The following is a 27,374-nucleotide window of genomic DNA, read 5'->3' on the forward strand; positions in this document are numbered from 1 at the left end:
GAGACAGACATCCCCTCCCTCTGCCACCCACCCGCCCAACTGAAAGCCAGCCATTAGACATGCACAGATAGTTCTGAGGGTCTGTCTGTGATGTCATAAAGGGCCTGCTGATCAATGGGCAGCTTTCTGATAGGCTGCTGTATTTGATTGACAGATGGAAGCTGGCAGCTGATTGGCTCTCTAGCCTAAAGTGCTTTACACACCTCCCTGATGGTACCACTGGCTAAGACTCCACCTCAGCTCATTGGGTAATGAAAAATTTAGAACAATTGATGGATGAAACCAGGCAGGCCGGCCATTTTGGGACGCTCATTGGACTTGTTTAATGCAATGCACCTTTGTATTTTCACATGCATTCGCTTCATGCTGTAACCACTGTGCATAAAAATTTGGAAACATGGCATACAGTGTATCATTTGGTGTCTAAGTCATGTTTCCCATGTTTTTCCTTCCCAGATACTAGCCCGTTTGAGTGTTTGGGGCACTTTTTAGCTAAAATCATCCTACGGGGCCTAACTGCATATGCTAAAGCCTGCCTATTTTGAATGGTCTAGTGGCCCCTGCAACCTCCAAAAATATCAGGACTTACTTCCCCAATAACCTGCTAACTCACCCCTGAAATACATACTTATTCACCCTATTTTGTTAATTGGACTCATTTCTCATTTGAAATGCCCATTTTTTGGGGAGCCAGAAATGTGCGTCTTTATAAGGTGATTTCTACGATACCCCACTTTTGCGCGTCGGACCTCAACTTTTCCCGTAAACGCAGAAAAACCGCAATTTTCAGGAGAAACGAGACAGACATCCCCTCCCTCTGCCACCCACCCGCCCAACTGAAAGCCAGCCATTAGACATGCACAGATAGTTCTGAGGGTCTGTCTGTGATGTCATAAAGGGCCTGCTGATCAATGGGCAGCTTTCTGATAGGCTGCTGTATTTGATTGACAGATGGAAGCTGGCAGCTGATTGGCTCTCTAGCCTAAAGTGCTTTACACACCTCCCTGATGGTACCACTGGCTAAGACTCCACCTCAGCTCATTGGGTAATGAAAAATTTAGAACAATTGATGGATGAAACCAGGCAGGCCGGCCATTTTGGGACGCTCATTGGACTTGTTTAATGCAATGCACCTTTGTATTTTCACATGCATTCGCTTCATGCTGTAACCACTGTGCATAAAAATTTGGAAACATGGCATACAGTGTATCATTTGGTGTCTAAGTCATGTTTCCCATGTTTTTCCTTCCCAGATACTAGCCTGTTTGAGTGTTTGGGGCACTTTTTAGCTAAAATCATCCTACGGGGCCTAACTGCATATGCTAAAGCCTGCCTATTTTGAATGGTCTAGTGGCCCCTGCAACCTCCAAAAATATCAGGACTTACTTCCCCAATAATCTGCTAACTCACCCCTGAAATACATACTTATTCACCCTATTTTGTTAATTGGACTCATTTCTCATTTGAAATGCCCATTTTTGGGGGGCCAGAAATGTGCGTCTTTAAAAGGTGATTTCTACGATACCCCACTTTTGCGCGTCGGACCTCAACTTTTCCCGTAAACGCAGAAAAACCGCAATTTTCAGGAGAAACGAGACAGACATCCCCTCCCTCTGCCACCCACCCGCCCAACTGACAGCCAGCCATTAGACAAACACAGATAGTTCTGAGGGTCTGTCTGTGATGTCATAAAGGGCCTGCTGATCAATGGGCAGCTTTCTGATTGGCTGCTGTATTTGATTGACAGATGGAAGCTGGCAGCTGATTGGCTGTCTAGCCTAAAGTGCTTTACACACCTCCCTGATGGTACCACTGGCTAAGACTCCACCTCAGCTCATTGGGTAATGAAAAATTTAGAACAATTGATGGATGAAAGCAGGCAGGCCGGCCATTTTGGGACGCTCATTGGACTTGTTTAATGCAATGCACCTTTGTATTTTCACATGCATTCGCTTCATGCTGTAACCACTGTGCATAAAAATTTGGAAACATGGCATACAGTGTATCATTTGGTGTCTAAGTCATGTTTCCCATGTTTTTCCTTCCCAGATACTAGCCCGTTTGAGTGTTTGGGGCACTTTTTAGCTAAAATCATCCTACGGGGCCTAACTGCATATGCTAAAGCCTGCCTATTTTGAATGGTCTAGTGGCCCCTGCAACCTCCAAAAATATCAGGACTTACTTCCCCAATAACCTGCTAACTCACCCCTGAAATACATACTTATTCACCCTATTTTGTTACTTGGACTCATTTCTCATTTGAAAAACCCATTTTTGGGGGACCAGAAATGTGCGTCTTTAAACGGTGATTTCTACGATACCCCACTTTTGCGCGTCGGACCTCAACTTTTCCCGTAAACGCAGAAAAACCGCAATTTTCAGGAGAAACAAGACAGACATCCCCTCCCTCTGCCACCCACCCGCCCAACTGACAGCCAGCCATTAGACAAACACAGATAGTTCTGAGGGTCTGTCTGTGATGTCATAAAGGGCCTGCTGATCAATGGGCAGCTTTCTGATTGGCTGCTGTATTTGATTGACAGATGGAAGCTGGCAGCTGATTGGCTGTCTAGCCTAAAGTGCTTTATACACCTCCCTGATGGTACCACTCGCTAAGACTCCACCTCAGCTCATTGGGTAATGAAAAATTTAGAACAATTGATGGATGAAAGCAGGCAGGCCGGCCATTTTGGGACGCTCATTGGACTTGTTTAATGCAATGCACCTTTGTATTTTCACATGCATTCGCTTCATGCTGTAACCACTGTGCATAAAAATTTGGAAACATGGCATACAGTGTATCATTTGGTGTCTAAGTCATGTTTCCCATATTTTCCCTTCCCAGATACAAGCCTGTTTGAGTGTTTGGGGCACTTTTTAGCTAAAATCATCCTACAGGGCCTAACTGCATATGCTAAAGCCTGCCTATTTTGAATGGTGTAGTGGCCCCTGCAACCTCCAAAAATATCAGGACTTACTTCCCCAATAACCTGCTAACTCACCCCTGAAATACATACTTATTCACCCTATTTTGTTCATTGGACTCATTTCTCATTTGAAATGCCCATTTTTGGGGGGCCAGAAATGTGCGTCTTTAAAAGGTGATTTCTACGATACCCCTCTTTTGCGCGTCCGACCTCAACTTTTCCCGTAAATGCAGAAAAACCTCAATTTTCAGGAGAAACGAGACAGACATCCCCTCCCTCTGCCACCCACCCGCCCAACTGACAGCCAGCCATTAGACATGCACAGATAGTTCTGAGGGTCTGTCTGTGATGTCATAAAGGGCCTGCTGATCAATGGGCAGCTTTCTGATTGGCTGCTGTATTAGATTGACAGATGGAAGCTGGCAGCTGATTGGCTGTCTAGCCTAAAGTGCTTTACACACCTCCCTGATGGTACCACTCGCTAAGACTCCACCTCAGCTCATTGGGTAATGAAAAATTTAGAACAATTTATGGATGAAAGCAGGCAGGCCGGCCATTTTGGGGCGCTCAGTGGACTTGTTTAATGCAATGCACCTTTGTATATTCACATGCATTCGCTACATGCTCTAACCACTGTGCATAAAAATTTGGAAACATGGCATACATTGTATCATTTGGTGTCTAAGTCATGTTTCCCATATTTTCCCTTCCCAGATTCAAGCCCGTTTGAGTGTTTGGGGCACTTTTTAGCTAAAATCATCCTACAGGGCCTAACTGCATATGCTAAAGCCTGCCTATTTTGAATGGTGTAGTGGCCCCTGCAACCTCCAAAAATATCAGGACTTACTTCCCCAATAACCTGCTAACTCACCCCTGAAATACATACTTATTCACCGTATTTTGTTCATTGGACTCATTTCTCATTTAAAATGCCCATTTTTGGGGAGCCACAAATGTGCGTCTTTATAAGGTGATTTCTACGATACCCCACTTTTACGCGTCGGACCTCAACTTTTCCCGTAAACGCAGAAAAACCGCAATTTTCAGGAGAAACAAGACAGACATCCCCTCCCTCTGCCACCCACCCGCCCAACTGAAAGCCAGCCATTAGACATGCACAGATAGTTCTGAGGGTCTGTCTGTGATGTCATAAAGGGCCTGCTGATCAATGGGCAGCTTTCTGATTGGCTGCTGTATTTGATTGACAGATGGAAGCTGGCAGCTGATTGGCTGTCTAGCTTAAAGTGCTTTACACACCTCCCTGATGGTACCACTTGCTAAGACTCCACCTCAGCTCATTGGGTAATAAAAAAATTAGAACAATTGATGGATGAAAGCAGGCAGGCCGGCCATTTTGGGACGCTCATTGGACTTGTTTAATGCAATGCACCTTTGTATTTTCACATGCATTCGCTTCATGCTGTAACCACTGTGCATAAAAATTTGGAAACATTGCATACAGTGTATCATTTGGTGTCTAAGTCATGTTTCCCATATTTTCCCTTCCCAGATACAAGCCCGTTTGAGTGTTTGGGGCACTTTTTAGCTAAAATCATCCTACAGGGCCTAACTGCATATGCTAAAGCCTGCCTATTTTGAATGGTGTAGTTGCCCCTGCAACCTCCAAAAATATCAGGATTTACTTCCCCAATAACCTGCTAACTCACCCCTGAAATACCTACTTATTCACCCTATTTTGTTCATTGGACTCATTTCTCATTTGAAATGCCCAAATTTGGGGGGCCAGAAATGTGCGTCTTTAAAAGGTGATTTCTACGATACCCCTCTTTTGCGCGTCCGACCTCAACTTTTCCCGTAAATGCAGAAAAACCTTAATTTTCAGGAGAAACGAGACAGACATCCCCTCCCTCTGCCACCCACCCGCCCAACTGACAGCCAGCCATTAGACATGCACAGATAGTTCTGAGGGTCTGTCTGTGATGTCATAAAGGGCCTGCTGATCAATGGGCAGCTTTCTGATTGGCTGCTGTATTTGATTGACAGATGGAAGCTGGCAGCTGATTGGATGTCTAGCCTAAAGTGATTTACACACCTCCCTGATGGTACCACTGGCTAAGACTCCACCTCAGCTCATTGGGTAATGAAAAATTTAGAACAATTGATGGATGAAAGCAGGCAGGCCGGCCATTTTGGGACGCTCAGTGGACTTGTTTAATGCAATGCACCTTTGTATATTCACATGCATTTGCTTCATGCTGTAACCACTGTGCATAAAAATTTGGACACATGGCATACAGTGTATCATTTGGTGTCTAAGTCATGTTTCCCATGTTTTTCCTTCCCAGATACTAGCCCGTTTGAGTGTTTGGGGCACTTTTTAGCTAAAATCACCCTACGGGGCCTAACTGCATATGCTAAAGCCTGCCTATTTTGAATGGTCTAGTGGCCCCTGCAACCTCCAAAAATATCAGGACTTACTTCCCCAATAACCTGCTAACTCACCCCTGAAATACATACTTATTCACCCTATTTTGTTCATTGGACTCATTTCTCATTTGAAATGCCCATTTTTGGGGAGCCAGAAATGTGCGTCTTTAAAAGGTGATTTCTACGATACCCCACTTTTGCGCGTCGGACCTCAAATTTTCCCGTAAACGCAGAAAAACAACAATTTTCAGGAGAAACGAGACAGACATCCCCTCCCTCTGCCACCCACCCGCCCAACTGAAAGCCAGCCATTAGACATGCACAGATAGTTCTGAGGGTCTGTCTGTGATGTCATAAAGGGCCTGCTGATCAATGGGCAGCTTTCTGATAGGCTGCTGTATTTGATTGACAGATGGAAGCTGGCAGCTGATTGGCTCTCTAGCCTAAAGTGCTTTACACACCTCCCTGATGGTACCACTGGCTAAGACTCCACCTCAGCTCATTGGGTAATGAAAAATTTAGAACAATTGATGGATGAAACCAGGCAGGCCGGCCATTTTGGGACGCTCATTGGACTTGTTTAATGCAATGCACCTTTGTATTTTCACATGCATTCGCTTCATGCTGTAACCACTGTGCATAAAAATTTGGAAACATGGCATACAGTGTATCATTTGGTGTCTAAGTCATGTTTCCCATGTTTTTCCTTCCCAGATACTAGCCCGTTTGAGTGTTTGGGGCACTTTTTAGCTAAAATCATCCTACGGGGCCTAACTGCATATGCTAAAGCCTGCCTATTTTGAATGGTCTAGTGGCCCCTGCAACCTCCAAAAATATCAGGACTTACTTCCCCAATAACCTGCTAACTCACCCCTGAAATACATACTTATTCACCCTATTTTGTTAATTGGACTCATTTCTCATTTGAAATGCCCATTTTTGGGGAGCCAGAAATGTGCGTCTTTATAAGGTGATTTCTACGATACCCCACTTTTGCGCGTCGGACCTCAACTTTTCCCGTAAACGCAGAAAAACCGCAATTTTCAGGAGAAACGAGACAGACATCCCCTCCCTCTGCCACCCACCCGCCCAACTGAAAGCCAGCCATTAGACATGCACAGATAGTTCTGAGGGTCTGTCTGTGATGTCATAAAGGGCCTGCTGATCAATGGGCAGCTTTCTGATAGGCTGCTGTATTTGATTGACAGATGGAAGCTGGCAGCTGATTGGCTCTCTAGCCTAAAGTGCTTTACACACCTCCCTGATGGTACCACTGGCTAAGACTCCACCTCAGCTCATTGGGTAATGAAAAATTTAGAACAATTGATGGATGAAACCAGGCAGGCCGGCCATTTTGGGACGCTCATTGGACTTGTTTAATGCAATGCACCTTTGTATTTTCACATGCATTCGCTTCATGCTGTAACCACTGTGCATAAAAATTTGGAAACATGGCATACAGTGTATCATTTGGTGTCTAAGTCATGTTTCCCATGTTTTTCCTTCCCAGATACTAGCCTGTTTGAGTGTTTGGGGCACTTTTTAGCTAAAATCATCCTACGGGGCCTAACTGCATATGCTAAAGCCTGCCTATTTTGAATGGTCTAGTGGCCCCTGCAACCTCCAAAAATATCAGGACTTACTTCCCCAATAATCTGCTAACTCACCCCTGAAATACATACTTATTCACCCTATTTTGTTAATTGGACTCATTTCTCATTTGAAATGCCCATTTTTGGGGGGCCAGAAATGTGCGTCTTTAAAAGGTGATTTCTACGATACCCCACTTTTGCGCGTCGGACCTCAACTTTTCCCGTAAACGCAGAAAAACCGCAATTTTCAGGAGAAACGAGACAGACATCCCCTCCCTCTGCCACCCACCCGCCCAACTGACAGCCAGCCATTAGACAAACACAGATAGTTCTGAGGGTCTGTCTGTGATGTCATAAAGGGCCTGCTGATCAATGGGCAGCTTTCTGATTGGCTGCTGTATTTGATTGACAGATGGAAGCTGGCAGCTGATTGGCTGTCTAGCCTAAAGTGCTTTACACACCTCCCTGATGGTACCACTGGCTAAGACTCCACCTCAGCTCATTGGGTAATGAAAAATTTAGAACAATTGATGGATGAAAGCAGGCAGGCCGGCCATTTTGGGACGCTCATTGGACTTGTTTAATGCAATGCACCTTTGTATTTTCACATGCATTCGCTTCATGCTGTAACCACTGTGCATAAAAATTTGGAAACATGGCATACAGTGTATCATTTGGTGTCTAAGTCATGTTTCCCATGTTTTTCCTTCCCAGATACTAGCCCGTTTGAGTGTTTGGGGCACTTTTTAGCTAAAATCATCCTACGGGGCCTAACTGCATATGCTAAAGCCTGCCTATTTTGAATGGTCTAGTGGCCCCTGCAACCTCCAAAAATATCAGGACTTACTTCCCCAATAACCTGCTAACTCACCCCTGAAATACATACTTATTCACCCTATTTTGTTACTTGGACTCATTTCTCATTTGAAAAACCCATTTTTGGGGGACCAGAAATGTGCGTCTTTAAACGGTGATTTCTACGATACCCCACTTTTGCGCGTTGGACCTCAACTTTTCCCGTAAACGCAGAAAAACCGCAATTTTCAGGAGAAACAAGACAGACATCCCCTCCCTCTGCCACCCACCCGCCCAACTGACAGCCAGCCATTAGACAAACACAGATAGTTCTGAGGGTCTGTCTGTGATGTCATAAAGGGCCTGCTGATCAATGGGCAGCTTTCTGATTGGCTGCTGTATTTGATTGACAGATGGAAGCTGGCAGCTGATTGGCTGTCTAGCCTAAAGTGCTTTATACACCTCCCTGATGGTACCACTCGCTAAGACTCCACCTCAGCTCATTGGGTAATGAAAAATTTAGAACAATTGATGGATGAAAGCAGGCAGGCCGGCCATTTTGGGACGCTCAGTGGACTTGTTTAATGCAATGCACCTTTGTATATTCACATGCATTCACTTCATGCTGTAACCACTGTGCATAAAAATTTGGAAACATGGCATACAGTGTATCATTTGGTGTCTAAGTCATGTTTCCCATATTTTCCCTTCCCAGATACAAGCCTGTTTGAGTGTTTGGGGCACTTTTTAGCTAAAATCATCCTACAGGGCCTAACTGCATATGCTAAAGCCTGCCTATTTTGAATGGTGTAGTGGCCCCTGCAACCTCCAAAAATATCAGGACTTACTTCCCCAATAACCTGCTAACTCACCCCTGAAATACATACTTATTCACCCTATTTTGTTCATTGGACTCATTTCTCATTTGAAATGCCCATTTTTGGGGGGCCAGAAATGTGCGTCTTTAAAAGGTGATTTCTACGATACCCCTCTTTTGCGCGTCCGACCTCAACTTTTCCCGTAAATGCAGAAAAACCTCAATTTTCAGGAGAAACGAGACAGACATCCCCTCCCTCTGCCACCCACCCGCCCAACTGACAGCCAGCCATTAGACATGCACAGATAGTTCTGAGGGTCTGTCTGTGATGTCATAAAGGGCCTGCTGATCAATGGGCAGCTTTCTGATTGGCTGCTGTATTAGATTGACAGATGGAAGCTGGCAGCTGATTGGCTGTCTAGCCTAAAGTGCTTTACACACCTCCCTGATGGTACCACTCGCTAAGACTCCACCTCAGCTCATTGGGTAATGAAAAATTTAGAACAATTTATGGATGAAAGCAGGCAGGCCGGCCATTTTGGGGCGCTCAGTGGACTTGTTTAATGCAATGCACCTTTGTATATTCACATGCATTCGCTACATGCTCTAACCACTGTGCATAAAAATTTGGAAACATGGCATACATTGTATCATTTGGTGTCTAAGTCATGTTTCCCATATTTTCCCTTCCCAGATTCAAGCCCGTTTGAGTGTTTGGGGCACTTTTTAGCTAAAATCATCCTACAGGGCCTAACTGCATATGCTAAAGCCTGCCTATTTTGAATGGTGTAGTGGCCCCTGCAACCTCCAAAAATATCAGGACTTACTTCCCCAATAACCTGCTAACTCACCCCTGAAATACATACTTATTCACCGTATTTTGTTCATTGGACTCATTTCTCATTTAAAATGCCCATTTTTGGGGAGCCACAAATGTGCGTCTTTATAAGGTGATTTCTACGATACCCCACTTTTACGCGTCGGACCTCAACTTTTCCCGTAAACGCAGAAAAACCGCAATTTTCAGGAGAAACAAGACAGACATCCCCTCCCTCTGCCACCCACCCGCCCAACTGAAAGCCAGCCATTAGACATGCACAGATAGTTCTGAGGGTCTGTCTGTGATGTCATAAAGGGCCTGCTGATCAATGGGCAGCTTTCTGATTGGCTGCTGTATTTGATTGACAGATGGAAGCTGGCAGCTGATTGGCTGTCTAGCTTAAAGTGCTTTACACACCTCCCTGATGGTACCACTTGCTAAGACTCCACCTCAGCTCATTGGGTAATAAAAAAATTAGAACAATTGATGGATGAAAGCAGGCAGGCCGGCCATTTTGGGACGCTCATTGGACTTGTTTAATGCAATGCACCTTTGTATTTTCACATGCATTCGCTTCATGCTGTAACCACTGTGCATAAAAATTTGGAAACATTGCATACAGTGTATCATTTGGTGTCTAAGTCATGTTTCCCATATTTTCCCTTCCCAGATACAAGCCCGTTTGAGTGTTTGGGGCACTTTTTAGCTAAAATCATCCTACAGGGCCTAACTGCATATGCTAAAGCCTGCCTATTTTGAATGGTGTAGTTGCCCCTGCAACCTCCAAAAATATCAGGATTTACTTCCCCAATAACCTGCTAACTCACCCCTGAAATACCTACTTATTCACCCTATTTTGTTCATTGGACTCATTTCTCATTTGAAATGCCCATTTTTGGGGAGCCAGAAATGTGCGTCTTTATAAGGTGATTTCTACGATACCCCACTTTTGCGCGTCGGACCTCAACTTTTCCCGTAAACGCAGAAAAACTGCAATTTTCAGGAGAAACGAGACAGACATCCCCTCCCTCTGCCACCCACCCGCCCAACTGAAAGCCAGCCATTAGACATGCACAGATAGTTCTGAGGGTCTGTCTGTGATGTCATAAAGGGCCTGCTGATCAATGGGCAGCTTTCTGATAGGCTGCTGTATTTGATTGAGAGATGGAAGCTGGCAGCTGATTGGCTCTCTAGCCTAAAGTGCTTTACACACCTCCCTGATGGTACCACTGGCTAAGACTCCACCTCAGCTCATTGGGTAATGAAAAATTTAGAACAATTGATGGATGAAACCAGGCAGGCCGGCCATTTTGGGACGCTCATTGGACTTGTTTAATGCAATGCACCTTTGTATTTTCACATGCATTCGCTTCATGCTGTAACCACTGTGCATAAAAATTTGGAAACATGGCATACAGTGTATCATTTGGTGTCTAAGTCATGTTTCCCATGTTTTTCCTTCCCAGATACTAGCCCGTTTGAGTGTTTGGGGCACTTTTTAGCTAAAATCATCCTACGGGGCCTAACTGCATATGCTAAAGCCTGCCTATTTTGAATGGTCTAGTGGCCCCTGCAACCTCCAAAAATATCAGGACTTACTTCCCCAATAACCTGCTAACTCACCCCTGAAATACATACTTATTCACCCTATTTTGTTAATTGGACTCATTTCTCATTTGAAATGCCCATTTTTGGGGAGCCAGAAATGTGCGTCTTTATAAGGTGATTTCTACGATACCCCACTTTTGCGCGTCGGACCTCAACTTTTCCCGTAAACGCAGAAAAACCGCAATTTTCAGGAGAAACGAGACAGACATCCCCTCCCTCTGCCACCCACCCGCCCAACTGAAAGCCAGCCATTAGACATGCACAGATAGTTCTGAGGGTCTGTCTGTGATGTCATAAAGGGCCTGCTGATCAATGGGCAGCTTTCTGATAGGCTGCTGTATTTGATTGACAGATGGAAGCTGGCAGCTGATTGGCTCTCTAGCCTAAAGTGCTTTACACACCTCCCTGATGGTACCACTGGCTAAGACTCCACCTCAGCTCATTGGGTAATGAAAAATTTAGAACAATTGATGGATGAAACCAGGCAGGCCGGCCATTTTGGGACGCTCATTGGACTTGTTTAATGCAATGCACCTTTGTATTTTCACATGCATTCGCTTCATGCTGTAACCACTGTGCATAAAAATTTGGAAACATGGCATACAGTGTATCATTTGGTGTCTAAGTCATGTTTCCCATGTTTTTCCTTCCCAGATACTAGCCTGTTTGAGTGTTTGGGGCACTTTTTAGCTAAAATCATCCTACGGGGCCTAACTGCATATGCTAAAGCCTGCCTATTTTGAATGGTCTAGTGGCCCCTGCAACCTCCAAAAATATCAGGACTTACTTCCCCAATAATCTGCTAACTCACCCCTGAAATACATACTTATTCACCCTATTTTGTTAATTGGACTCATTTCTCATTTGAAATGCCCATTTTTGGGGGGCCAGAAATGTGCGTCTTTAAAAGGTGATTTCTACGATACCCCACTTTTGCGCGTCGGACCTCAACTTTTCCCGTAAACGCAGAAAAACCGCAATTTTCAGGAGAAACGAGACAGACATCCCCTCCCTCTGCCACCCACCCGCCCAACTGACAGCCAGCCATTAGACAAACACAGATAGTTCTGAGGGTCTGTCTGTGATGTCATAAAGGGCCTGCTGATCAATGGGCAGCTTTCTGATTGGCTGCTGTATTTGATTGACAGATGGAAGCTGGCAGCTGATTGGCTGTCTAGCCTAAAGTGCTTTACACACCTCCCTGATGGTACCACTGGCTAAGACTCCACCTCAGCTCATTGGGTAATGAAAAATTTAGAACAATTGATGGATGAAAGCAGGCAGGCCGGCCATTTTGGGACGCTCATTGGACTTGTTTAATGCAATGCACCTTTGTATTTTCACATGCATTCGCTTCATGCTGTAACCACTGTGCATAAAAATTTGGAAACATGGCATACAGTGTATCATTTGGTGTCTAAGTCATGTTTCCCATGTTTTTCCTTCCCAGATACTAGCCCGTTTGAGTGTTTGGGGCACTTTTTAGCTAAAATCATCCTACGGGGCCTAACTGCATATGCTAAAGCCTGCCTATTTTGAATGGTCTAGTGGCCCCTGCAACCTCCAAAAATATCAGGACTTACTTCCCCAATAACCTGCTAACTCACCCCTGAAATACATACTTATTCACCCTATTTTGTTACTTGGACTCATTTCTCATTTGAAAAACCCATTTTTGGGGGACCAGAAATGTGCGTCTTTAAACGGTGATTTCTACGATACCCCACTTTTGCGCGTCGGACCTCAACTTTTCCCGTAAACGCAGAAAAACCGCAATTTTCAGGAGAAACAAGACAGACATCCCCTCCCTCTGCCACCCACCCGCCCAACTGACAGCCAGCCATTAGACAAACACAGATAGTTCTGAGGGTCTGTCTGTGATGTCATAAAGGGCCTGCTGATCAATGGGCAGCTTTCTGATTGGCTGCTGTATTTGATTGACAGATGGAAGCTGGCAGCTGATTGGCTGTCTAGCCTAAAGTGCTTTATACACCTCCCTGATGGTACCACTCGCTAAGACTCCACCTCAGCTCATTGGGTAATGAAAAATGTAGAACAATTGATGGATGAAAGCAGGCAGGCCGGCCATTTTGGGACGCTCAGTGGACTTGTTTAATGCAATGCACCTTTGTATATTCACATGCATTCGCTTCATGCTGTAACCACTGTGCATAAAAATTTGGAAACATGGCATACAGTGTATCATTTGGTGTCTAAGTCATGTTTCCCATATTTTCCCTTCCCAGATACAAGCCCGTTTGAGTGTTTGGGGCACTTTTTAGCTAAAATCATCCTACAGGGCCTAACTGCATATGCTAAAGCCTGCCTATTTTGAATGGTGTAGTTGCCCCTGCAACCTCCAAAAATATCAGGATTTACTTCCCTAATAACCTGCTAACTCACCCCTGAAATACCTACTTATTCACCCTATTTTGTTAATTGGACTCATTTCTCATTTGAAATGCCCATTTTTGGGGGACCAGAAATGTGCGTCTTTAAACGGTGATTTCTATGATACCCCACTTTTGCGCGTCGGACCTCAACTTTTCCCGTAAACGCAGAAAAACCGCAATTTTCAGGAGAAACGAGACAGACATCCCCTCCCTCTGCCACCCACCCACCCAACTGAAAGCCAGCCATAAGACATGCACAGATAGTTCTGAGGGTCTGTCTGTGATGTCATAAAGGGCCTGCTGATCAATGGGCAGCTTTCTGATTGGCTGCTGTATTTGATTGACAGATAGAATCTGGCAGCTGATTGGCTGTCTAGCCTAAAGTGCTTTACACACCTACCTGATGGTACCACTGGCTAAGACTCCACCTCAGCTCATTGGGTAATGAAAAATTTAGAACAATTGATGGATGAAAGCAGGCAGGCCGGCCATTTTGGGACGCTCATTGGACTTGTTTAATGCAATGCACCTTTGTATTTTTTACAAGCATTTGCTTCATGCTGTAACCACTGTGCATAAAAATTTGGAAACATGGCATACAGTGTATCATTTGGTGTCTAAGTCATGTTTCCCATGTTTTTCCTTCCCAGATACTAGCCCGTTTGAGTGTTTGGGGCACTTTTTAGCTAAAATCACCCTACGGGGCCTAACTGCATATGCTAAAGCCTGCATATTTTAAATGGTCAAGTGGCCCCTGCAACCTCCAAAAATATCAGGACTTACTTTCCCAATAACCTGCTAACGCACCCCTGAAATACATACTTATTCACCCTATTTTGTTAATTGGACTCATTTCTCATTTAAAATGACCATTTTTGGGGGGCCAGAAATGTGCGTCTTTAAAAGGTGATTTCTACGATACCCCACTTTTGCGCGTCGGACCTCAACTTTTCCCGTAAACGCAGAAAAAACGCAATTTTCAGGAGAAACGAGACAGACACATCCCCTCCCTCTGCCACCCACCCGCCCAACTAACAGCCAGCCATTAGACATGCACAGATAGTTCTGAGGGTCTGTCTGTGATGTCATAAAGGGCCTGCTGATCAATGTGCAGCTTTCTGATTGGCTGCTGTATTTGATTGACAGATGGAAGCTGGCAGCTGATTGGCTGTCTAGCCTAAAGTGCTTTACACACCTCCCTGATGGTACCACTGGCTAAGACTCCACCTCAGCTCATTGGGTAATGAAAAATTTAGAACAATTGATGGATGAAAGCAGGCAGGCCGGCCATTTTGGGACGCTCAGTGGACTTGTTTAATGCAATGCACCTTTGTATTTTCACATGCATTCGCTTCATGCTGTAACCACTGTGCATAAAAATTTGGAAACATGGCATACAGTGTATCATTTGGTGTCTAAGTCATGTTTCCCATGTTTTTCCTTCCCAGATACTAGCCCGTTTGAGTGTTTGGGGCACTTTTTAGCTAAAATCACCCTACGGGGCCTAACTGCATATGCTAAAGCCTGCCTATTTTGAATGGTCTAGTGGCCCCTGCAACCTCCAAAAATATCAGGACTTACTTCCCCAATAACCTGCTAACTCACCCCTGAAATACATACTTATTCACCCTATTTTGTTAATTGGACTCATTTCTCATTTGAAATGCCCATTTTTGGGGGGCCAGAAATGTGCGTCTTTAAAAGGTGATTTCTACGATACCCCACTTTTGCGCGTCGGACCTCAACTTTTCCCGTAAACGCAGAAAAACCGCAATTTTCAGGAGAAACGAGACAGACATCCCCTCCCTCTGCCACCCACCCGCCCAACTGACAGCCAGCCATTAGACATGCACAGATAGTTCTGAGGGTCTGTCTGTGATGTCATAAAGGGCCTGCTGATCAATGGGCAGCTTTCTGATTGGCTGCTGTATTTGATTGACAGATGGAAGCTGGCAGCTGATTGGCTGTCTAGCCTAAAGTGCTTTACACACCTCCCTGATGGTACCACTGGCTAAGACTCCACCTCAGCTCATTGGGTAATGAAAAATTTAGAACAATTGATGGATGAAAGCAGGCAGGCCGGCCATTTTGGGATGCTCATTGGACTTGTTTAATGCAATGCACCTTTGTATTTTCACATGCATTCGCTTCATGCTGTAACCACTGTGCATAAAAATTTGGAAACATGGCATACAGTGTATCATTTGGTGTCTAAGTCATGTTTCCCATGTTTTTCCTTCCCAGATACTAGCCCGTTTGAGTGTTTGGGGCACTTTTTAGCTAAAATCATCCTACGGGGCCTAACTGCATATGCTAAAGCCTGCCTATTTTGAATGGTCTAGTGGCCCCTGCAACCTCCAAAAATATCATGACTTACTTCCCCAATAACCTGCTAACTCACCCCTGAAATACATACTTATTCACCCTATTTTGTTAATTGGACTCATTTCTCATTTGAAATGCCCATTTTTGGGGAGCCAGAAATGTGCGTCTTTATAAGGTGATTTCTACGATACCCCACTTTTGCGCGTCGGACCTCAACTTTTCCCGTAAACGCAGAAAAAACGCAATTTTCAGGAGAAACGAGACAGACATCCCCTCCCTCTGCCACCCACCCGCCCAACTGAAAGCCAGCCATTAGACATGCACAGATAGTTCTGAGGGTCTGTCTGTGATGTCATAAAGGGCCTGCTGATCAATGGGCAGCTTTCTGATTGGCTGCTGTATTTGATTGACAGATGGAAGCTGGCAGCTGATTGGATGTCTAGCCTAAAGTGATTTACACACCTCCCTGATGGTACCACTGGCTAAGACTCCACCTCAGCTCATTGGGTAATGAAAAATTTAGAACAATTGATGGATGAAAGCAGGCAGGCCGGCCATTTTGGGACGCTCAGTGGACTTGTTTAATGCAATGCACCTTTGTATATTCACATGCATTTGCTTCATGCTGTAACCACTGTGCATAAAAATTTGGACACATGGCATACAGTGTATCATTTGGTGTCTAAGTCATGTTTCCCATGTTTTTCCTTCCCAGATACTAGCCCGTTTGAGTGTTTGGGGCACTTTTTAGCTAAAATCACCCTACGGGGCCTAACTGCATATGCTAAAGCCTGCCTATTTTGAATGGTCTAGTGGCCCCTGCAACCTCCAAAAATATCAGGACTTACTTCCCCAATAACCTGCTAACTCACCCCTGAAATACATACTTATTCACCCTATTTTGTTAATTGGACTCATTTCTCATTTGAAATGCCCATTTTTGGGGGGCCAGAAATGTGCGTCTTTAAAAGGTGATTTCTACGATACCCCACTTTTGCGCGTCGGACCTCAACTTTTCCCGTAAACGCAGAAAAACCGCAATTTTCAGGAGAAACGAGACAGACATCCCCTCCCTCTGCCACCCACCCGCCCAACTGAAAGCCAGCCATTAGACATGCACAGATAGTTCTGAGGGTCTGTCTGTGATGTCATAAAGGGCCTGCTGATCAATGGGCAGCTTTCTGATTGGCTGCTGTATTTGATTGACAGATGGAAGCTGGCAGCTGATTGGCTGTCTAGCCTAAAGTGCTTTACACACCTCCCTGATGGTACCACTGGCTAAGACTCCACCTCAGCTCATTGGGTAATGAAAAATTTAGAACAATTGATGGATGAAAGCAGGCAGGCCGGCCATTTTGGGATGTTCATTGGACTTGTTTAATGCAATGCACCTTTGTATTTTCACATGCATTCGCTTCATGCTGTAACCACTGTGCATAAAAATTTGGAAACATGGCATACAGTGTATCATTTGGTGTCTAAGTCATGTTTCCCATGTTTTTCCTTCCCAGATACTAGCCCGTTTGAGTGTTTGGGGCACTTTTTAGCTAAAATCATCCTACGGGGCCTAACTGCATATGCTAAAGCCTGCCTATTTTGAATGGTCTAGTGGCCCCTGCAACCTCCAAAAATATCAGGACTTACTTCCCCAATAACCTGCTAACTCACCCCTGAAATACATACTTATTCACCCTATTTTGTTAATTGGACTCATTTCTCATTTGAAATGCCCATTTTTGGGGAGCCAGAAATGTGCGTCTTTATAAGGTGATTTCTACGATACCCCACTTTTGCGCGTCGGACCTCAACTTTTCCCGTAAACGCAGAAAAACCGCAATTTTCAGGAGAAACGAGACAGACATCCCCTCCCTCTGCCACCCACCCGCCCAACTGAAAGCCAGCCATTAGACATGCACAGATAGTTCTGAGGGTCTGTCTGTGATGTCATAAAGGGCCTGCTGATCAATGGGCAGCTTTCTGATAGGCTGCTGTATTTGATTGACAGATGGAAGCTGGCAGCTGATTGGCTCTCTAGCCTAAAGTGCTTTACACACCTCCCTGATGGTACCACTGGCTAAGACTCCACCTCAGCTCATTGGGTAATGAAAAATTTAGAACAATTGATGGATGAAACCAGGCAGGCCGGCCATTTTGGGACGCTCATTGGACTTGTTTAATGCAATGCACCTTTGTATTTTCACATGCATTCGCTTCATGCTGTAACCACTGTGCATAAAAATTTGGAAACATGGCATACAGTGTATCATTTGGTGTCTAAGTCATGTTTCCCATGTTTTTCCTTCCCAGATACTAGCCCGTTTGAGTGTTTGGGGCACTTTTTAGCTAAAATCATCCTACGGGGCCTAACTGCATATGCTAAAGCCTGCCTATTTTGAATGGTCTAGTGGCCCCTGCAACCTCCAAAAATATCAGGACTTACTTCCCCAATAACCTGCTAACTCACCCCTGAAATACATACTTATTCACCCTATTTTGTTAATTGGACTCATTTCTCATTTGAAATGCCCATTTTTGGGGAGCCAGAAATGTGCGTCTTTATAAGGTGATTTCTACGATACCCCACTTTTGCGCGTCGGACCTCAACTTTTCCCGTAAACGCAGAAAAACCGCAATTTTCAGGAGAAACGAGACAGACATCCCCTCCCTCTGCCACCCACCCGCCCAACTGAAAGCCAGCCATTAGACATGCACAGATAGTTCTGAGGGTCTGTCTGTGATGTCATAAAGGGCCTGCTGATCAATGGGCAGCTTTCTGATAGGCTGCTGTATTTGATTGACAGATGGAAGCTGGCAGCTGATTGGCTCTCTAGCCTAAAGTGCTTTACACACCTCCCTGATGGTACCACTGGCTAAGACTCCACCTCAGCTCATTGGGTAATGAAAAATTTAGAACAATTGATGGATGAAAGCAGGCAGGCCGGCCATTTTGGGACGCTCATTGGACTTGTTTAATGCAATGCACCTTTGTATTTTCACATGCATTCGCTTCATGCTGTAACCACTGTGCATAAAAATTTGGAAACATGGCATACAGTGTATCATTTGGTGTCTAAGTCATGTTTCCCATATTTTCCCTTCCCAGATACAAGCCCGTTTGAGTGTTTGGGGCACTTTTTAGCTAAAATCATCCTACGGGGCCTAACTGCATATGCTAAAGCCTGCCTATTTTGAATGGTGTAGTTGCCCCTGCAACCTCCAAAAATATCAGGACTTACTTCCCCAATAATCTGCTAACTCACCCCTGAAATACATACTTATTCACCCTATTTTGTTAATTGGACTCATTTCTCATTTGAAATGCCCATTTTTGGGGGGCCAGAAATGTGCGTCTTTAAAAGGTGATTTCTACGATACCCCACTTTTGCGCGTCGGACCTCAACTTTTCCCGTAAACGCAGAAAAACCGCAATTTTCAGGAGAAACGAGACAGACATCCCCTCCCTCTGCCACCCACCCGCCCAACTGACAGCCAGCCATTAGACAAACACAGATAGTTCTGAGGGTCTGTCTGTGATGTCATAAAGGGCCTGCTGATCAATGGGCAGCTTTCTGATTGGCTGCTGTATTTGATTGACAGATGGAAGCTGGCAGCTGATTGGCTGTCTAGCCTAAAGTGCTTTACACACCTCCCTGATGGTACCACTGGCTAAGACTCCACCTCAGCTCATTGGGTAATGAAAAATTTAGAACAATTGATGGATGAAAGCAGGCAGGCCGGCCATTTTGGGACGCTCATTGGACTTGTTTAATGCAATGCACCTTTGTATTTTCACATGCATTCGCTTCATGCTGTAACCACTGTGCATAAAAATTTGGAAACATGGCATACAGTGTATCATTTGGTGTCTAAGTCATGTTTCCCATGTTTTTCCTTCCCAGATACTAGCCCGTTTGAGTGTTTGGGGCACTTTTTAGCTAAAATCATCCTACGGGGCCTAACTGCATATGCTAAAGCCTGCCTATTTTGAATGGTCTAGTGGCCCCTGCAACCTCCAAAAATATCAGGACTTACTTCCCCAATAACCTGCTAACTCACCCCTGAAATACATACTTATTCACCCTATTTTGTTACTTGGACTCATTTCTCATTTGAAAAACCCATTTTTGGGGGACCAGAAATGTGCGTCTTTAAACGGTGATTTCTACGATACCCCACTTTTGCGCGTCGGACCTCAACTTTTCCCGTAAACGCAGAAAAACCGCAATTTTCAGGAGAAACAAGACAGACATCCCCTCCCTCTGCCACCCACCCGCCCAACTGACAGCCAGCCATTAGACAAACACAGATAGTTCTGAGGGTCTGTCTGTGATGTCATAAAGGGCCTGCTGATCAATGGGCAGCTTTCTGATTGGCTGCTGTATTTGATTGACAGATGGAAGCTGGCAGCTGATTGGCTGTCTAGCCTAAAGTGCTTTATACACCTCCCTGATGGTACCACTCGCTAAGACTCCACCTCAGCTCATTGGGTAATGAAAAATTTAGAACAATTGATGGATGAAAGCAGGCAGGCCGGCCATTTTGGGACGCTCAGTGGACTTGTTTAATGCAATGCACCTTTGTATATTCACATGCATTCGCTTCATGCTGTAACCACTGTGCATAAAAATTTGGAAACATGGCATACAGTGTATCATTTGGTGTCTAAGTCATGTTTCCCATATTTTCCCTTCCCAGATACAAGCCCGTTTGAGTGTTTGGGGCACTTTTTAGCTAAAATCATCCTACAGGGCCTAACTGCATATGCTAAAGCCTGCCTATTTTGAATGGTGTAGTTGCCCCTGCAACCTCCAAAAATATCAGGATTTACTTCCCTAATAACCTGCTAACTCACCCCTGAAATACCTACTTATTCACCCTATTTTGTTAATTGGACTCATTTCTCATTTGAAATGCCCATTTTTGGGGGACCAGAAATGTGCGTCTTTAAACGGTGATTTCTATGATACCCCACTTTTGCGCGTCGGACCTCAACTTTTCCCGTAAACGCAGAAAAACCGCAATTTTCAGGAGAAACGAGACAGACATCCCCTCCCTCTGCCACCCACCCACCCAACTGAAAGCCAGCCATAAGACATGCACAGATAGTTCTGAGGGTCTGTCTGTGATGTCATAAAGGGCCTGCTGATCAATGGGCAGCTTTCTGATTGGCTGCTGTATTTGATTGACAGATAGAATCTGGCAGCTGATTGGCTGTCTAGCCTAAAGTGCTTTACACACCTACCTGATGGTACCACTGGCTAAGACTCCACCTCAGCTCATTGGGTAATGAAAAATTTAGAACAATTGATGGATGAAAGCAGGCAGGCCGGCCATTTTGGGACGCTCATTGGACTTGTTTAATGCAATGCACCTTTGTATTTTTTACAAGCATTTGCTTCATGCTGTAACCACTGTGCATAAAAATTTGGAAACATGGCATACAGTGTATCATTTGGTGTCTAAGTCATGTTTCCCATGTTTTTCCTTCCCAGATACTAGCCCGTTTGAGTGTTTGGGGCACTTTTTAGCTAAAATCACCCTACGGGGCCTAACTGCATATGCTAAAGCCTGCATATTTTAAATGGTCAAGTGGCCCCTGCAACCTCCAAAAATATCAGGACTTACTTCCCCAATAACCTGCTAACGCACCCCTGAAATACATACTTATTCACCCTATTTTGTTAATTGGACTCATTTCTCATTTAAAATGCCCATTTTTGGGGGGCCAGAAATGTGCGTCTTTAAAAGGTGATTTCTACGATACCCCACTTTTGCGCGTCGGACCTCAACTTTTCCCGTAAACGCAGAAAAAACGCAATTTTCAGGAGAAACGAGACAGACACATCCCCTCCCTCTGCCACCCACCCGCCCAACTAACAGCCAGCCATTAGACATGCACAGATAGTTCTGAGGGTCTGTCTGTGATGTCATAAAGGGCCTGCTGATCAATGTGCAGCTTTCTGATTGGCTGCTGTATTTGATTGACAGATGGAAGCTGGCAGCTGATTGGCTGTCTAGCCTAAAGTGCTTTACACACCTCCCTGATGGTACCACTGGCTAAGACTCCACCTCAGCTCATTGGGTAATGAAAAATTTAGAACAATTGATGGATGAAAGCAGGCAGGCCGGCCATTTTGGGACGCTCAGTGGACTTGTTTAATGCAATGCACCTTTGTATTTTCACATGCATTCGCTTCATGCTGTAACCACTGTGCATAAAAATTTGGAAACATGGCATACAGTGTATCATTTGGTGTCTAAGTCATGTTTCCCATGTTTTTCCTTCCCAGATACTAGCCCGTTTGAGTGTTTGGGGCACTTTTTAGCTAAAATCACCCTACGGGGCCTAACTGCATATGCTAAAGCCTGCCTATTTTGAATGGTCTAGTGGCCCCTGCAACCTCCAAAAATATCAGGACTTACTTCCCCAATAACCTGCTAACTCACCCCTGAAATACATACTTATTCACCCTATTTTGTTAATTGGACTCATTTCTCATTTGAAATGCCCATTTTTGGGGGGCCAGAAATGTGCGTCTTTAAAAGGTGATTTCTACGATACCCCACTTTTGCGCGTCGGACCTCAACTTTTCCCGTAAACGCAGAAAAACCGCAATTTTCAGGAGAAACGAGACAGACATCCCCTCCCTCTGCCACCCACCCGCCCAACTGACAGCCAGCCATTAGACATGCACAGATAGTTCTGAGGGTCTGTCTGTGATGTCATAAAGGGCCTGCTGATCAATGGGCAGCTTTCTGATTGGCTGCTGTATTTGATTGACAGATGGAAGCTGGCAGCTGATTGGCTGTCTAGCCTAAAGTGCTTTACACACCTCCCTGATGGTACCACTGGCTAAGACTCCACCTCAGCTCATTGGGTAATGAAAAATTTAGAACAATTGATGGATGAAAGCAGGCAGGCCGGCCATTTTGGGATGCTCATTGGACTTGTTTAATGCAATGCACCTTTGTATTTTCACATGCATTCGCTTCATGCTGTAACCACTGTGCATAAAAATTTGGAAACATGGCATACAGTGTATCATTTGGTGTCTAAGTCATGTTTCCCATGTTTTTCCTTCCCAGATACTAGCCCGTTTGAGTGTTTGGGGCACTTTTTAGCTAAAATCATCCTACGGGGCCTAACTGCATATGCTAAAGCCTGCCTATTTTGAATGGTCTAGTGGCCCCTGCAACCTCCAAAAATATCAGGACTTACTTCCCCAATAACCTGCTAACTCACCCCTGAAATACATACTTATTCACCCTATTTTGTTAATTGGACTCATTTCTCATTTGAAATGCCCATTTTTGGGGAGCCAGAAATGTGCGTCTTTATAAGGTGATTTCTACGATACCCCACTTTTGCGCGTCGGACCTCAACTTTTCCCGTAAACGCAGAAAAAACGCAATTTTCAGGAGAAACGAGACAGACATCCCCTCCCTCTGCCACCCACCCGCCCAACTGAAAGCCAGCCATTAGACATGCACAGATAGTTCTGAGGGTCTGTCTGTGATGTCATAAAGGGCCTGCTGATCAATGGGCAGCTTTCTGATTGGCTGCTGTATTTGATTGACAGATGGAAGCTGGCAGCTGATTGGATGTCTAGCCTAAAGTGATTTACACACCTCCCTGATGGTACCACTGGCTAAGACTCCACCTCAGCTCATTGGGTAATGAAAAATTTAGAACAATTGATGGATGAAAGCAGGCAGGCCGGCCATTTTGGGACGCTCAGTGGACTTGTTTAATGCAATGCACCTTTGTATATTCACATGCATTTGCTTCATGCTGTAACCACTGTGCATAAAAATTTGGACACATGGCATACAGTGTATCATTTGGTGTCTAAGTCATGTTTCCCATGTTTTTCCTTCCCAGATACTAGCCCGTTTGAGTGTTTGGGGCACTTTTTAGCTAAAATCACCCTACGGGGCCTAACTGCATATGCTAAAGCCTGCCTATTTTGAATGGTCTAGTGGCCCCTGCAACCTCCAAAAATATCAGGACTTACTTCCCCAATAACCTGCTAACTCACCCCTGAAATACATACTTATTCACCCTATTTTGTTAATTGGACTCATTTCTCATTTGAAATGCCCATTTTTGGGGGGCCAGAAATGTGCGTCTTTAAAAGGTGATTTCTACGATACCCCACTTTTGCGCGTCGGACCTCAACTTTTCCCGTAAACGCAGAAAAACCGCAATTTTCAGGAGAAACGAGACAGACATCCCCTCCCTCTGCCACCCACCCGCCCAACTGAAAGCCAGCCATTAGACATGCACAGATAGTTCTGAGGGTCTGTCTGTGATGTCATAAAGGGCCTGCTGATCAATGGGCAGCTTTCTGATTGGCTGCTGTATTTGATTGACAGATGGAAGCTGGCAGCTGATTGGCTGTCTAGCCTAAAGTGCTTTACACACCTCCCTGATGGTACCACTGGCTAAGACTCCACCTCAGCTCATTGGGTAATGAAAAATTTAGAACAATTGATGGATGAAAGCAGGCAGGCCGGCCATTTTGGGATGCTCATTGGACTTGTTTAATGCAATGCACCTTTGTATTTTCACATGCATTCGCTTCATGCTGTAACCACTGTGCATAAAAATTTGGAAACATGGCATACAGTGTATCATTTGGTGTCTAAGTCATGTTTCCCATGTTTTTCCTTCCCAGATACTAGCCCGTTTGAGTGTTTGGGGCACTTTTTAGCTAAAATCATCCTACGGGGCCTAACTGCATATGCTAAAGCCTGCCTATTTTGAATGGTCTAGTGGCCCCTGCAACCTCCAAAAATATCAGGACTTACTTCCCCAATAACCTGCTAACTCACCCCTGAAATACATACTTATTCACCCTATTTTGTTAATTGGACTCATTTCTCATTTGAAATGTGCATTTTTGGGGAGCCAGAAATGTGCGTCTTTATAAGGTGATTTCTACGATACCCCACTTTTGCGCGTCGGACCTCAACTTTTCCCGTAAACGCAGAAAAACCGCAATTTTCAGGAGAAACGAGACAGACATCCCCTCCCTCTGCCACCCACCCGCCCAACTGAAAGCCAGCCATTAGACATGCACAGATAGTTCTGAGGGTCTGTCTGTGATGTCATAAAGGGCCTGCTGATCAATGGGCAGCTTTCTGATAGGCTGCTGTATTTGATTGACAGATGGAAGCTGGCAGCTGATTGGCTCTCTAGCCTAAAGTGCTTTACACACCTCCCTGATGGTACCACTGGCTAAGACTCCACCTCAGCTCATTGGGTAATGAAAAATTTAGAACAATTGATGGATGAAACCAGGCAGGCCGGCCATTTTGGGACGCTCATTGGACTTGTTTAATGCAATGCACCTTTGTATTTTCACATGCATTCGCTTCATGCTGTAACCACTGTGCATAAAAATTTGGAAACATGGCATACAGTGTATCATTTGGTGTCTAAGTCATGTTTCCCATGTTTTTCCTTCCCAGATACTAGCCCGTTTGAGTGTTTGGGGCACTTTTTAGCTAAAATCATCCTACGGGGCCTAACTGCATATGCTAAAGCCTGCCTATTTTGAATGGTCTAGTGGCCCCTGCAACCTCCAAAAATATCAGGACTTACTTCCCCAATAACCTGCTAACTCACCCCTGAAATACATACTTATTCACCCTATTTTGTTAATTGGACTCATTTCTCATTTGAAATGCCCATTTTTGGGGAGCCAGAAATGTGCGTCTTTATAAGGTGATTTCTACGATACCCCACTTTTGCGCGTCGGACCTCAACTTTTCCCGTAAACGCAGAAAAACCGCAATTTTCAGGAGAAACGAGACAGACATCCCCTCCCTCTGCCACCCACCCGCCCAACTGAAAGCCAGCCATTAGACATGCACAGATAGTTCTGAGGGTCTGTCTGTGATGTCATAAAGGGCCTGCTGATCAATGGGCAGCTTTCTGATAGGCTGCTGTATTTGATTGACAGATGGAAGCTGGCAGCTGATTGGCTCTCTAGCCTAAAGTGCTTTACACACCTCCCTGATGGTACCACTGGCTAAGACTCCACCTCAGCTCATTGGGTAATGAAAAATTTAGAACAATTGATGGATGAAACCAGGCAGGCCGGCCATTTTGGGACGCTCATTGGACTTGTTTAATGCAATGCACCTTTGTATTTTCACATGCATTCGCTTCATGCTGTAACCACTGTGCATAAAAATTTGGAAACATGGCATACAGTGTATCATTTGGTGTCTAAGTCATGTTTCCCATGTTTTTCCTTCCCAGATACTAGCCTGTTTGAGTGTTTGGGGCACTTTTTAGCTAAAATCATCCTACGGGGCCTAACTGCATATGCTAAAGCCTGCCTATTTTGAATGGTCTAGTGGCCCCTGCAACCTCCAAAAATATCAGGACTTACTTCCCCAATAATCTGCTAACTCACCCCTGAAATACATACTTATTCACCCTATTTTGTTAATTGGACTCATTTCTCATTTGAAATGCCCATTTTTGGGGGGCCAGAAATGTGCGTCTTTAAAAGGTGATTTCTACGATACCCCACTTTTGCGCGTCGGACCTCAACTTTTCCCGTAAACGCAGAAAAACCGCAATTTTCAGGAGAAACGAGACAGACATCCCCTCCCTCTGCCACCCACCCGCCCAACTGACAGCCAGCCATTAGACAAACACAGATAGTTCTGAGGGTCTGTCTGTGATGTCATAAAGGGCCTGCTGATCAATGGGCAGCTTTCTGATTGGCTGCTGTATTTGATTGACAGATGGAAGCTGGCAGCTGATTGGCTGTCTAGCCTAAAGTGCTTTACACACCTCCCTGATGGTACCACTGGCTAAGACTCCACCTCAGCTCATTGGGTAATGAAAAATTTAGAACAATTGATGGATGAAAGCAGGCAGGCCGGCCATTTTGGGACGCTCATTGGACTTGTTTAATGCAATGCACCTTTGTATTTTCACATGCATTCGCTTCATGCTGTAACCACTGTGCATAAAAATTTGGAAACATGGCATACAGTGTATCATTTGGTGTCTAAGTCATGTTTCCCATGTTTTTCCTTCCCAGATACTAGCCCGTTTGAGTGTTTGGGGCACTTTTTAGCTAAAATCATCCTACGGGGCCTAACTGCATATGCTAAAGCCTGCCTATTTTGAATGGTCTAGTGGCCCCTGCAACCTCCAAAAATATCAGGACTTACTTCCCCAATAACCTGCTAACTCACCCCTGAAATACATACTTATTCACCCTATTTTGTTACTTGGACTCATTTCTCATTTGAAAAACCCATTTTTGGGGGACCAGAAATGTGCGTCTTTAAACGGTGATTTCTACGATACCCCACTTTTGCGCGTCGGACCTCAACTTTTCCCGTAAACGCAGAAAAACCGCAATTTTCAGGAGAAACAAGACAGACATCCCCTCCCTCTGCCACCCACCCGCCCAACTGACAGCCAGCCATTAGACAAACACAGATAGTTCTGAGGGTCTGTCTGTGATGTCATAAAGGGCCTGCTGATCAATGGGCAGCTTTCTGATTGGCTGCTGTATTTGATTGACAGATGGAAGCTGGCAGCTGATTGGCTGTCTAGCCTAAAGTGCTTTATACACCTCCCTGATGGTACCACTCGCTAAGACTCCACCTCAGCTCATTGGGTAATGAAAAATTTAGAACAATTGATGGATGAAAGCAGGCAGGCCGGCCATTTTG

This window comes from Crinia signifera, chromosome 6 (genome assembly GCF_055691185.1).
Source record: "Crinia signifera chromosome 6, ASM5569118v1, whole genome shotgun sequence".
Taxonomy (NCBI): Eukaryota; Metazoa; Chordata; class Amphibia; order Anura; family Myobatrachidae; genus Crinia; species Crinia signifera.